A 14414-nucleotide genomic window follows, 5' to 3' on the forward strand; every position below is an offset into this window, starting at 1 on the left:
GAATCCCTCAAGAAAACCTGCACTGAATACTAGGAATAATATTGAAAACCATTAGCTGTGAAGTGTTCTCTGTGCTCATTTTTCCTATAAACCGTTTAAACATTTTGTGTTCTATTTTGTTAAACTGACATAGTGAATAATGTAGTAAATATAACATAGCAGTATTAATATTTCTACTGGGAATGTAAAGCTTACATTTCCTGCTTAGCATTTGATGAGATGAGCAAAACACATGTGCCTAGTTCTGTTAGAAGCAACTCTTTCTGAGATCTTTGATATGCTGCAGAAACAAAGTAATAATATTTTCTGTGACTGGAACTGTTTCCCTCATTCATGACTGCAACGGTGAGCACAGACTGGAGCATCTCACAGAGGAGCCAAATGCAGATCTATTATTTTAGAAGTGAGTGTATCCTGTTGCTGTTCAGTGGGTATCTGGGCTGCAGAAGAGATCCCCAATGTATTAGAAACAGAAGCATACTGCAAGTAAATCTGCATCTAAAACAGCTGAGAAGTGAGACCTGATGTACCACTCACACCACTTCACTGAGGAGGCTCGTCTTCTCTCTCCATGCAGTAAAATCACCCAAGAGGAGACAAGTAGAACCTCAGCAGGCAGGTCAGATTGGGAAGGTCATAAACTGACAGTAGGAATGGGGAAAGGAAAAATAAGTATGTTTCTGCTAAATAATTCCCAGATAGATTTCAACCCCATCTGTCACTTGTAATTTTTGTGTGTCTAAGACAACAGAGAATGATGCAGCATCACTGATCAAAACTTTGCTGATATTGCCTATGAAAAAACCCCAAAACCCTGGCTTGAGAGATTTTGAAAAGGAAAAGCCAAAGGGAAGATGAGAATCACATCAGGACTCACAAAAAAATGTTTTGCTTTTCTCAAAATCTGCACACTAAAATATATATACCTAAGTGAGCAGTCCAATGTCTCCATTGTTCATTTGAAATATTTAGATCACAGAAGCCATAGATTTATTAAATTTCTTCACTCCAATTACAACTTATTTATGACATATTTATTGGGAATATAGCCCTTTAGAAAAACATAGGGGCCTGAGTTTTGGAACTGGATTTTACATTATTTTTGTTCACTCCTTTGAATACAAAATGGCTTCTTTGACCACCAAGGGTTAAATTACCCAGTGATCCAACAATGACCAGCAAAGCCTCTCATACTTAACATATCTGCCACATTTGCCCCGTTTTGTGCAGATCAAAGTTACATGTAGTGACTGTGTGGTTTTTCAGGGTTTTTTTCTATGCCCCAGCACTCTACTTGTTTTTAGATATTCCCCTAGTTTGGCAGCATGGTATAGTTTCCAAGTAAGACTTGACAAGTAGTAAAAAGAAAGCAGTGTGGCTGCCTCATTTTGTTTACACAGACCATACAAAAAAAGTAGAGGGAAAAATAGTAGAGGCAAAAATAGTGTTTGCTTTTATGAACCTGTATACATCTCATACCCTTTCTTGTTAACAATTATTTTGCCTTAGTAACTTTTCTGATTTCATGACTTCAGGTCTATTTCAAAAGCTAACTTTTTATTCTCATTCTGATCTCAATCTAAATGGTTTTCCAGCCCTCTTTTATACCCATATGGTGTCAGTCACAAACAGCATAAATTAAAACTTTATACCATTTTCTGTTATTATAGAAAATATCAAATAGAACTGACCTCCAAAGAGTCCTCCTAGAGCTTTTAAGATGCTTTGAAATATTGATGATAAATATATGTTTTCTGTGATATTTTTCTGGCCAGTTGCACACCAACCTTATGAAGATTTCACCTTCACCTCACTTTCTCAGTATGCTTCTGAGAATCACATAATCACAGAATAATCATATCTAAGAATCAGATTTGCAGAAGGCAAAGTATCTTACATTTCTCACCTTTTCCAAAGCTTGTTTTGCTTGATTTACTCTGGAAGAACTATTTTTTTTATCGCTGTCATACTTTCTGGATACTTAAACTGATTGCCTAATGATTTGTTGCAGGGATTAAATTTAAGTGCTGTGAGCTATAATTTTCCATGTCCTCCATACTCTCCCTTTCAACGATAAATAATATGTTTGCTATTCAGTTTTTCACAATTCTTAAACATAATTGCTAGTGATTTAACTATTACATTGTCTAGCTCCTTTAGGGCCCTAAGGTCAATCACGACTTCCTCACTTGGATACATCTATTAAATTTAAAACGTATTTAGCTCAGTTGGGGGTTTTTTACACATTTTATTAAAAAAAAAATCTGGAGTTGTGTATCCTTACTTTTTTTTTAATTTTTTATGCAACAGAAAACAGCCTAATATGCAATTATATAGAGATCACTGTATCCTATATATTTAAAATTAACTTCTAGACCCCACTCTTTTCTTTGTAAACAAGAAGCAAAATATCTACAGGCTGAATGCAACACAGTTCATAGCAAGGGTAAGAACCCTAATAATAACGCTTGAGTTTGTACACCTGCCCAACTTAAAAGGCTATGAAATCCACTAGTCTTCAAGGTACATACAAAATTCTCAGTTATAAAGACTAGACCCCATTACTCCAGCTGCTGGCTTGAATATCTCCCTTAGTTTCTTTTGTTTTGTTTGTTGGTTGGTTGGTTGGTTTTGGTTTTTTTTGATCTTTTATCCTTACCCTTTCTGCCAACAACCTCTTGGTGGCATAACTGTGTTTCTCCCAGACCACAAGCAATGCTGCTGAGATGTTCTATGAAGAACAAAAATGAAACACTCAAGGACACATTCACCAGCTTTGACCTGTGCTGCTACAGGTGCTGTCTGGGATGCTGTCTCCATCGGATAGGAACATGGCATCCACACAGAGGTGTACTGTGCTGGGACTGTAGATCTCTCTCATGCCCATAACTTGGCAAGGAGGATGACCTCCTTCTCTCGATCCCTCCCACACACTTTCTTCAAAGCTCATAAAAGCCTTGAATTTTATCCTTGGAGCCAAAAGTTTAAAAGCAACCACTGGAACACAAGGTTTCTCTTCTCCTGAAGCATGAGAATACGGCTTACTTGAAAGAGTTTGCATAGATTGCTCTTTTTCTCTTAGCAGGTGATAACTATATGACTGCATGAGGCTCTTACAAATGTTTTTAATAAACTAAGGTTTCAGCTATAAATATAGAGTAGGTGGTGTGAACAGGATAGCATGTAGTTGCACTGAGGCATGTCACTACGGCATCAGATGAAGTTATATGAGCCGAAATTATAAAAAACCCCACATGTCTCACAGAGGTACAAAATTCCTCCTTGAATCATATGTGACCTTCCAAAAGGCTATAACCACTTCTTGTCCAATTGTATTGACATTGGAAGCGAATGTGATAAGTCAAATAGAGCAAGCACTGTTCGTGCTGTGCAAACGTTGCAGATGTAGGTCAAACATGACCTACAAAAATGACAAAGACAGGGAAGATTCAGAATCACACACTCAGCAAATTAAAAAGATGCAGGAAAAATACTTCTGCTGTGTGGACATACAATATATGCTGAAAACTACAACCTACTTCTAAAGATGACTATAGTGAATTTACTGCTTAAAAACCAGATTTTACCATAAGAAATGCTGTAACTTCTAATATAAATAAATGAATTAAGCTATTTTCTCAGATATTGTTGTTTTCAGTGTTGCAAAAAAAATCAAACCAGTTCCAAATATTCAAAATATTTCTTAGGTTTCTGCTGTACTGGAAGGCTAGCTACAGTTGAAGGATATTATTAGCCATACACACAGCAGTTCCTCTATTATTTAAATCTACCTGCATAACTCTGTAGAAATTTCTCTTTTGCATGCTCTGTGTTCTGAGCCAGCTATCTGATAAACCAAAATCCTATGAAAATGTATCTGTGGATTGATATTTTGTAGGTTAGGAACATTACTATAAAATGAAAAATAAAAATACTGTAATATAACAGATTTTTTTGCTACATAAATAATTTGCAGATGATCACGTTTTATTTAGATCCAAAGTAAACATTTAAAAACCCTTGAAGACACAGGACTTCCATCTTCTGTGCAGCTCTAGTAGCAGGTATATGTCTATGCTAGAGAGCTAAGTTACCTTGAAGAAAAACTTAGACAAGGCATTAGAAGAACGAGGAGTACTGTATATAGAATATTTCACTTGCTATAGAATATGATATCTCCATGTGTTGCTAAGTGACAAGTCTGAGCAGAAGAAAGCTTCTTCCTTATCTCCCACCTTATTTTTGCAGAAAGAATCCTGCCATTTCTCCACTACTGCTCTGGGAAAACTATTAACAGGTAATACCAGATAACAGGATAGGATAGATCAAGATATTGTACGGTATCAGTGACAGTGATCTGAAAGCAGGTGGTCCACGTTTCAAGCATGGATGATCAGCATTTTGCCATTACTTAATGACTACAGAAAAAGGGGAAATCACTTTGGAAAAAAACAAGTTTTATATGAATGAGGGCTTTTCAGGGAAACAGCTGTAAGGAGAAAGTGCACCAGTGGGCTACATTATTCTAAGAGTGAATTCACTTCCTACATTTCAAAAGGAATATGGAGAAGACATTCATGCATGATAGAGAAAAAACCCAAAACTGTTTGTGCCTAATGTAATGGAAAATTTGAGAATTATTCATGCATGTGAGTATGTATGCAAATCTGACCCTGGTGATACTACCAAGGTCGGCGCATGATGATCTGCTGAGTAAGTGCTAATCATTCAGCTTGAAATGTGACTTTTTCAGAAAAGCAATTTTGCAAAAAATTTTGCGGCATTCCCTAGTTGTTTTCCTCCTGTGATCTCCATGCCATGTTTGCTCATTTGTCAAGTTTACATTCAGGACTTTTCCAACTAAAACATCTTCTCGTCAATCAAACTGTATTTCTGCCTTGTGCAATGTTAATGGATCTGAGGGAACAACTTAAAATTACTCGAGCTCTAATAAGGAAGTGACATTCTCTGTAGGACATTAACAGCTAAATCAAAGTGTGGCACAGTGGTTGAATTTGAAGTACTATTTAAATTTCAAAACCAAGCTCTATACTGAAAGTGGGCCATACGAGGCCAGAATAAAACTGAATGAGAATGATCATAAACTTCTTGGTGCATACAATCTGAAGTTTTACAGAAAGGAAGGGCCCATACAAGAGGATCTGGGGAATGTAAATAAAGCAGAAGATGGTATGGTAACAAAAAGAATTGGAAAAATTATCCCTTAACAATAGAAGAAATGAAGATTTGTTTGTTTCTTTAGGAGCCCTAGAAACTTCCTGACACTACAAGGCACATAAGCCCTAAAAGCCCATATTTTACACTTACTGCAACTATGTTGGCAAAACCAGTGGGGTTTGGTTAAATTTTTTGGTTAAACCTTTTCTCTACTGTCTGATTAGAGCAGGTGCACCTACAAGCTCATGGTTTAGTTGTCATTGCTGTTTCCTTGGCCCACTCCAGGAAGAACCACAGAGACAAGAAAAAATGGCAGGTGATATTTGTTAAATATCACCTTTTTTCATCCAATAAATGCTTTTTCACCAGTCAAGGATTTATGTTCATTTCAAATATGAGGTCCTAAGAAATGCTAATTTATTCCTGATAAACCTCTTCAGTGATTCTCATGAAGCAGGTGATGAAAATGGAATTTCTTACTCAACATGAAGTGACAAAATTGCAATGTTCTCAACTGACTCTGTAGGCTGTAATGTCTGGAAGAACTATCAGATAATTTTAAAATGGAGATGGAGATTTGGGATACTCCAGTTCTAAGTTTTTTACCAGAAATGTTTACAGATTTTTTATTTATTAACATCCAGAAAGGACTGTAATTGTTGATTTATTGGAGTCAAAGACTAGAAACTAATTTGGAATAATGGTGGACTTTAATGATATGCTCACCAACCACAAAATAACGTTAAGCACCAGATATCTGAGCAGTCATCAAAAGTAACCTCAAACACAACTCTTTGCAAAAATCCAGTTTTAATTTTATTTTTTTTTTTTTTTTTTGCTATTGCCATTATGTGGACTTGAAAAACCTGTGTGAGAGTAAAAGGATTCTGAGCTGAACAATAAACAGAGAAAAAAGATGCTCAGCCAAGGCAGCAGGAATAGAATCAGAAGCTCTGATTCTTTAACCCAAGCAATTGCTTCTTTCTTTATCTGATTTGATTTTCAGCTACCACCTTCTCCCTTTGCTGTGGTCTGGCATGATAAGAGTTGTAAGCTGAGTGTTGGAGGTAAAGTTTATACAATGAATGAAAGGAAAAGGTTGACAATGCTTGTGTAACAACATTTGCTTTCTGTGCAGTTGCCAAGACTCTCCTTGAAAGAAATACATCCTCTGATGTGCAGTCTACAGCCATCAGCTGTGCAAAGGATGCATTTTGGGAAGAGGAAGCAGCATCACGTGACCGGGATACAGGCCATACAGCCAATCTACAAAGCACATTACATTTTGTTGTTCATATTGCCCTGAAAAAAATTAAATTGAAATTAATAGAATAACCTGAGAAAATATGAATTTGTGTGGGTAAATTCTGTGAGTAGCAGAAAAAGCTGATTTTAACTATTATACTTAGACCAGTACTTTTGGCTGTAAAACTAACATGTGCACAGCATTTCAACATAAAACATGCAGAGACTTGAAGTCAAAATGTCAAATTTGAACTATTTGGCAAGATAAGCTATAACACAAATCAGTGATGTGAGCAAAATGCTACTTTCCAAGAAATCATTACATTATTGTTTCTATATAACTTAGATAGTATTAAAGAATAAAACAACTTTAAAGTCAGGTGGTACAGATGAATAATGCAACAGTTCTAAAAGATGAATCCTTTAAACAGTAAAAAGGAGGAATGGAAAACATTTTTTTAAGCCTCTTTGCTGTATGAAGGTTTGCAATAGAAAAAATTATCAAAAATAATTTCTGGAAATATATTTTTCTAACCATTTGTAAAAGATTACTTTTAAAATAATGGGTTTTGATCACATTAAAAAAAAAGCAAAAATAAGAAGTGATAGATTTTCTGTTTTGGGAGAACTGGAAAAATGCAATAAATATTCTTCTAGAGAGCATGATGGAAGGGGACCATACACAGGGAGAGATCAGAAACGTTCTTGCCTCTCTGAAGCACAAACCTAGACTCGTTCTGCCAGACAATTTCCCCTGTACAAGAGAACATCAAAAAGTAAATGCTTTTTTAATGTGTAGCTCTGTTTTCAATTATACAGGAAAAGTGCATTTCCAAAGCCCATTTATCTTGAATATGACATTGTCACCCTGTGCTGTTGGTTGCAGGGATGCAAGGAAAATATTGATTAGAAACCAATGTAAAGTTTGTTTTCCTTGGTTTAGGAACTTTAGATAAATAAAGTGAAGTGCAGAGGGAGAAAAATACTTGTATGACTATGCTCCATGAAACTGAATAAGGGAAACTTTATCAAAGCAAACTCTTTTAATTAACTCCTCACCTGGTTCTTAGTTAATCTGTGCAAAGTCAAAACCTTTTTATGTAAGATCATAGTATAGATTATGCATGAGTTGGAGCTGACCCAGAAATTTTAGTAGAGCTATTTTGTCCCTGCTGGAATGGACTCGCAGCATCATAATTGTCCTTAAAAATGCAAAGGAGAAAGGACATAGAGACATTTCATTTCATTTCCATACACACATACATTCCATTTCACTCAGGGCAATGGAAGCTTTAACGATGTGGTGGTGGTGTTTACTCTATACATAGGTGATCTATGTGCTCAGGAGTGTGATTATCTAGACACTTAATGGTAGTCCAGCGTGTGAACAAGGACTCCAGATATTTCAGCTAATAAATTTTCATCTTTGAGATGACAGCCCTGATGTATTTCACGTGGGCACATGTGGACGCTATTTACACTCCATGAGCTGTTTTCAACAGATAACTGAAAAGAGTAGATAGAAGTATCTACTAAGTGTGAGTTTCTTAGCTACAAATGAAATGTCTCCTTATGTTCCTCTAGGGACACTCTGAGAGGAGTTTTACAGAACTGTCCTCCTCCAGGGAAGATATTTCTGGCCAGAATCAGCAGTGCTCCTGTAGTCCACCAGTCCAAGAACTATTATGAGCAGAGAGCAGGGAAGAAAGAATAATAGCAAATTAAGGATATCATGGTTTAGATAACAGGATGGAGAGCAAGATATATAGACACTATCAGAGAGTGAAAAACCTGTTCTAATTCTTCCTGCTGTGCTTAATTATTTGTATAAAAATAAATATATTTATTAAGAACATATTTCTAGTTCAGAATAACCCACAATAAATTTTATTAGAGTCCTAATGTGGGTGAAGTCCTTCCCAGAAAAGGACTGAATTCAATGGGAACCTTCCACAACCCACATTGATTCTCTATTTGTGAGACTGTGGGAAAAATAGGAGATGATATGTAGTCATGGGATGTTTGTGAATCTTCTGTTTTCTTCCCTTTTATCTAGAACCATCTGGCCAATTCAGGTAGTTTACCCACATTGCACTATTTTTCCAGGTGAAACAGGGATATAAGTTTATCTAATTTACTAGGATAGCACTCCTAGGAAAGAATATATTTCTGAGATACTGCTCTTGCCTTGGAAGAGTTGTTGCTTGAACTTGGTTTTCTCAGAAATTAGAAGAGCTAATAATTACTCTGGATAGCCTGTTTTATTAAAAACAACCAACCAAACAAGCAAACCAACGATAACCCCACAAAACTCTCTTGCACACTTTCATTAAAGTTACGTTACAAATCACAAACTGTATGTGCTGGAAACATATTTCAAATCTCACAAGAAAATATTTTCCATCCAATCCAGCCCTTTTCCTTAACTTGGCCGCTATCATAAATGAAAACAGCCAAGGAAAGGCTGAACCAAGTGTATCAGACAGCTGGTGATCTGACTGGCATACAGGGCCCTCATCCTGGTGTCACTTGACGCCTTTGTCCAGGTTCCTGCATGCCTGGCCATCACATGTAACACACAGACATCAGCTCTGACAGCAGAGCAGAACCACCAGCCAAAACAGGAATCACCCAGACCACTGTTATAGGGGAAACTCTGCAAAGTTTGACACTTAGGCAGAGTTGTAGAACAGTGATGACTGGTCCTTCCCCTTCCCAGCTGCTTGTCATCTCTACCTGCAGGTAATACCAGGCTCATCCTGGTACCCCTGTTGAGTGGTTAATGGTAACAATCCCTGCAGGGCCCAGAGGTCTGCACCTCCAGCTGGGTGACATGCTGGAGGACTCCTGGGGTCATTACACCCTGTGAAGGCAGTGGGGTAAAAGAAATTCCCAGAAATCCCCCAGTGAATAAGCCGTAGGGAGCGCATCCTTACTGTCTGTGGCTGTAGCATTGTGCTACAAATGATTGTCTCCTTGGCTCTGTCCTGTGTAATATTACTGATGGATTCAACAAAGCCATGGCTTTACCATGGTACCAATGTAGCAGGAGAGCTGGATATAACTTTTTCCCTTCCAGCCACAAGAACTGTCCAGCATGTCACAATTCATGTCACATAACCAAATGACCCATAACCTTCTCGGCTGGGAGGGACACACAAGGGTCATTGAGGTCCAACTCCTGGCCCTGCACAGGACAGTCCCAAGAGTCACACCAAGTGCCTGAGAGTGTTGTTCAAATCTTGAACTCTGTCAGACTGCTGCTGCGGCCACTTCCCAGGGGAGCCTGTTCCAGTGCCTAAACACCCTCTGAGTGAAGAACCTTTCCGCAATATCCAACCTGAACCTCCCCTGACATAGCTTCAGGCCATTCCCTCTGGTCCTGTCACTGTCACCACAGAGAAGAGATCAGTGTCTGCCCCTCTGTTTCCCCTCATGAGGAAGCTGCAGACTGCAATGGGGTCTTCCCTCAGTCTCCTCTTCTCCAGGCTGAACAGACCAAGGGACCCCAGCCTCTCCTTGCATGGCTTCTCTTCTAGGTCCTTCACCTAGTGGCTTCTTCACAGGCCTCTTACAAATGCTTTCTACTAGTTTTATATTTTTCCTCTATTGTAGTTTGAAAGACACCAAAGCTCATCAGAGCTCTCACATCTGGGATGTGGTTTGAACCCCTAACCTATCATAGCAGAATCTGATTCTCATCTTATTGACTCAAATAAATGCTCAGCCTAAATGTAAAATCTACAAAGCTCAAGGAGATTTAGACACTATTTATGCAAAAAACAGTGCAGAGAAATGCACTGTTCTTTTTCATCTTGTCTTTTATAATCCTTAAATCTAATCAGATTACAATGCAGATTTAGCCCTCTCGGTTGTTTGTTTTTAATGTAAAAATTTGTAGCAAAGCAGCACCTGAAATTGGAAATTTATTTTGTTTTCATGCTTTTTACAATCTAAATTTGGGAAACAAACAAGGTTCATAAAATTCTGGCCTGTATTACCTTGTGTGGATATTTTTGATAAATTAAGGAATTTATCACATGAGGAATGTGATAAATTCATCCATGATACCACATGGATGATAACACAGAAGAAATAGCATTAAAACCACATACAATATAAAAAGAACATTTCAAATCTTCTCTGTCTGCAGGTTTTCCTAACAGAAAATGAATTTCCTATGTCTTGCATCCATATGGACCAGCTGAGATATCCTGGACTGGCAAACATTCTACCTCCTTCTGGAAACAATAGCAAAATGCACCATCGATGGGCAGCTGGGTTCCTTTTTACTTCTGTCCCTAAAAATTCAGTCCTGACCCTTGGCTGAGCACTCCACAACTCTGCCAACAGAGTCCTCATGAAACCATGAACTCTAAGAAGAACAGTGAAAAAGGATTGGTAAATGTACAGGTGTGCTCAAAAAACTTTGGGGAGATTTTTCTGAGAGAGAGAAAGCATCTTTGTGCTGTGTCTGGGCAGCAAAAATCTGTGATTTTGATAGAAAGACTGAAATAAAATTCCATATATTTTAGAGGAAAAAATATTAGTGAGAGAGTAAAGGAGGGGATAATTGGTATATATGGAACATAAGTAAATAATAATCCTAAAATCTCTCACATGCAGGAAAGCTTTCAATTTTTTTCTCACATCTGATGAAGCACTGCTTTACCACAGATTAATTTTTTCTAACTGCATTTTCTTTCCCCCACTGTTCCTTCACTAAATAAAAGTAAGAATAAAGGTCAAGGTATTAATGAGACAGCATGTATGCCAAGGAGAGTCAGAAATCCTGAAAACACTACAAACCTCGTAGTCTGAGTGGATCAAAACCAGTATACCTGCAACCTCTTCCTTTATTTTATGCAAGTAAATTCAGATCAATGCAAATCAATGAATTTTTAATATGTAGGTCTTTGCTCAGTAGTGTAACAGATGTGTAAATCATGGAGTGCAGAAGCTCAATCTCTCACAAGCTACTACCAGAGTGTTGAAAGAATCTAAAATGGTTTTGCTTTTTAAAGAACAGTTCAATAATAAGAAACTTTCAGGTAAGGGGAAAATGTTCTCTCAGTAGAGACTTTTCTTCTGCTCATCTCCATATCTCTGCTTTTTCCCTCATGCCTTTGCTGCTTCAAATCCCTCTTTAATATGTATTTTTCCACCTCACTTTCTAGAGATTATCCACTATAAATTGAATATCTACCATGCACCCTATATTTTGACACCTTGTTGAACAGCCTCTTGCCGCTCTACAGGAAATGTGTGCACTTGTATTATATCACCTAATATAAACCAAGCCTCTCTCCTGGGGAGCAGTGTTTTTTTGACACGCAGTCAACACTCAAAAAATAACACACTTTTCCCTTCCATCTTTTAAGGTTTGCCAGTAGCAATTTACAGACAAGTCCCTCAAGGAACCTTAAAGTGCCATAACAAATGGAAGTCCCTTTTTAACAATGCATTTGAACAATACGTTGCTTCACATGTCTTTAGGATAACAAACAATATATTTCTACAGGGTATGGATTGTAATCCATATAGATATAAAAACCAGGAGAGTTTCAGCTTATGGTATCCTTGGCAAAGAAAGCTGTTTATTTTCACAAATTGTTGCAGGCACATTTCCATATTTCACAGGGGAGGAAAAGGACAGATCTACCACTGCAGAGGAGCTTTCAGAAAAGGAAATTAATCTTTTAAATGTGTTACTACTAGAGTTGGATAAGCAATTTCTTTATTGAGAAAGTATTTTCCTTATATTTCATGCCTCAAACTCTCTTGGAAATTATGTGATTTCCCTTAATGTATTTATGTGAAAATGTCCAAATGAATTGCCCTCCAGGGTTATTCATTATTTGTGGTATATTCCTTGGTCATTTTGCTACAAGAAGCTCACCTAAAAGCCAATATCTTTTAGCATTTAGAATGTATTTTTTAGCTATAGATATGGAAAAAGAAGAAAAAAAATCATGTGAGAGTGTCAAGAAAAGAACACTTTTTGATTTTTCCCTGTGAAAAGTGGGATGATGGCATTTTCTTTTCCCTTAAACCAGGTCATTTCAAGGAATGATGTTAGAGCACAGATGCATAAACAAGACCAACCGCAGGCAGAGTTAAGGAGGAGTGGAAAGAGAGGACCAGCTTCGACTTCCAGTGGGGAGAAAAACAGAGATGAGGATTGATATACTGGGGAAAGAAATCTCACCACACCCTCTAATGTGGAACCACTGCATTCATTAAAATTCCTGTTCCTCCCTCTGGAATTCAATACTAAACAATAGCCTTGATTTTCTGGCCACTTGATAACAACTTTTGTTTGAGAAAGGAGAAGGTAGGATCTGCTTTGTATAGTGCTTCGCTGCAACTTTCCCGACGGCTCTTAAGAAAGCAGGTCAAATTCACTTGTTTTCTGCTTACTATTATTCATGAAACAGAGGAGTTGTTTTCTCTTTTATTTAGGAGATTAATGTCTCTGGTCTTCAGAGAATGCAACCTTCTTGTTGCTCTTAGGCTATATATATTCTAAAGAAAGGACATTAAGAGTGTGATAATGATGATGTGTGCAAAAATGCCCTGATTTAATATCAATAAATTAATATTTTAAATAGCACTCAGACAACTTCTAAAATAGAAATAAACAATGTAAAAATTAATCCTCAAATGCATTTTCCACCAAAGTGATTACATTTTTTCCCTAGTGTTACAATTCAGAAAGCTTGATGACAGTTGCTAATAAATAAGGACCAAAAAATTATTACAAATAATAATTTTTTAATCTATTTTGATATAGACTGAATAATTCCTTGAACAATATCTCTGAGGCCTGCAAATTTCAAGGCACTGCTTTGTATGTCTTTCACACCAAGTACCACACCATATATCTTAAATAGTGTCTGCTTGTGTATATGAGCAGCAAGTTCCAGTTCTTTCTATACCACCTAAATGCTCCTGAGCTTCTCCCCATCCTGCTTTCTCCCAGCTATTGTGTGTGTTGATGCTGCCTATCCACTAAGTTTTGTTGGCTTCACTAATTGTCTTATTTTTCTCTCAGAATATACAACAAATATTTTCCTAGATATATAAATCTAGCAAAAAGCTAGAGGTAAATATACCAGGAATTTTGACATGAAAAACACAGATTCTTTTCTTCTGGCTAACACATTTCCCTGTTACTCAGTGCTCTTTGAGTATACAGAAGACACATCAGTTGTTATTCACATGAAGCACCTCCTTGCTATCAAGGGATTTCAGTCAATTTTACATTTCTTTTAGTCAATCAACAAAAACAGTGCATGAAAATGTTCAGATGACTACTGTGGATTGGCATCCCTCGTTCCTAAACCTTATACAATGCATTCAAAATAGTAAAACTAAAAATACTTGCCTGCTATCTCTATATCAGGTAACTGTCCTTTGCCATTAGGATCCAGAAGGCTATTTGTGGCAGGGTCATGGGAGGGACAGATTTGGTGCAGATCTGGATTTATTAGAGGGTGTGAATAGAGCAGAAGACCCCATGCATCTCAAAAATAACATTGACAAATGTATTAATGCATCTGAAGCAGTCAAAAATATATTATAGCCTCCTTGGAGCACACTCACTATGATGGAAAACAGGAATGGATAATGGAATATGCCAAAGTTTTGTGGCAGGATGTAAAGAATTTGCACGCCTGTCACTGAAAAGAGTCCCAGAAAAAAGTATAGGAAAGGAAAAAAAAACTTTTGTGCAGTTTCTCTTTTTTTCAAAATGCAGCTCTGTGTTAAGAATTCCAGCTATCATTTTATTTACTGACTATATGTATAAAATTTATCATATTCACATATTCAGCAAAGAATCGTACTGGAAAAGCCCCAATAAGTTAAAGACAGCGATAATTGAAATAAAGGTAATTCTGAAGGCTGAGAAGCAGCCAGACCTCCCTGAAAAAACAGACAAAGTTAAAAAATCCAGAGCACTCCACTTTCATGCCTGCTGACTAATCGAA

This window comes from Melospiza georgiana, chromosome 2 (assembly GCF_028018845.1).
Source record: "Melospiza georgiana isolate bMelGeo1 chromosome 2, bMelGeo1.pri, whole genome shotgun sequence".
Classification (NCBI taxonomy): domain Eukaryota; kingdom Metazoa; phylum Chordata; class Aves; order Passeriformes; family Passerellidae; genus Melospiza; species Melospiza georgiana.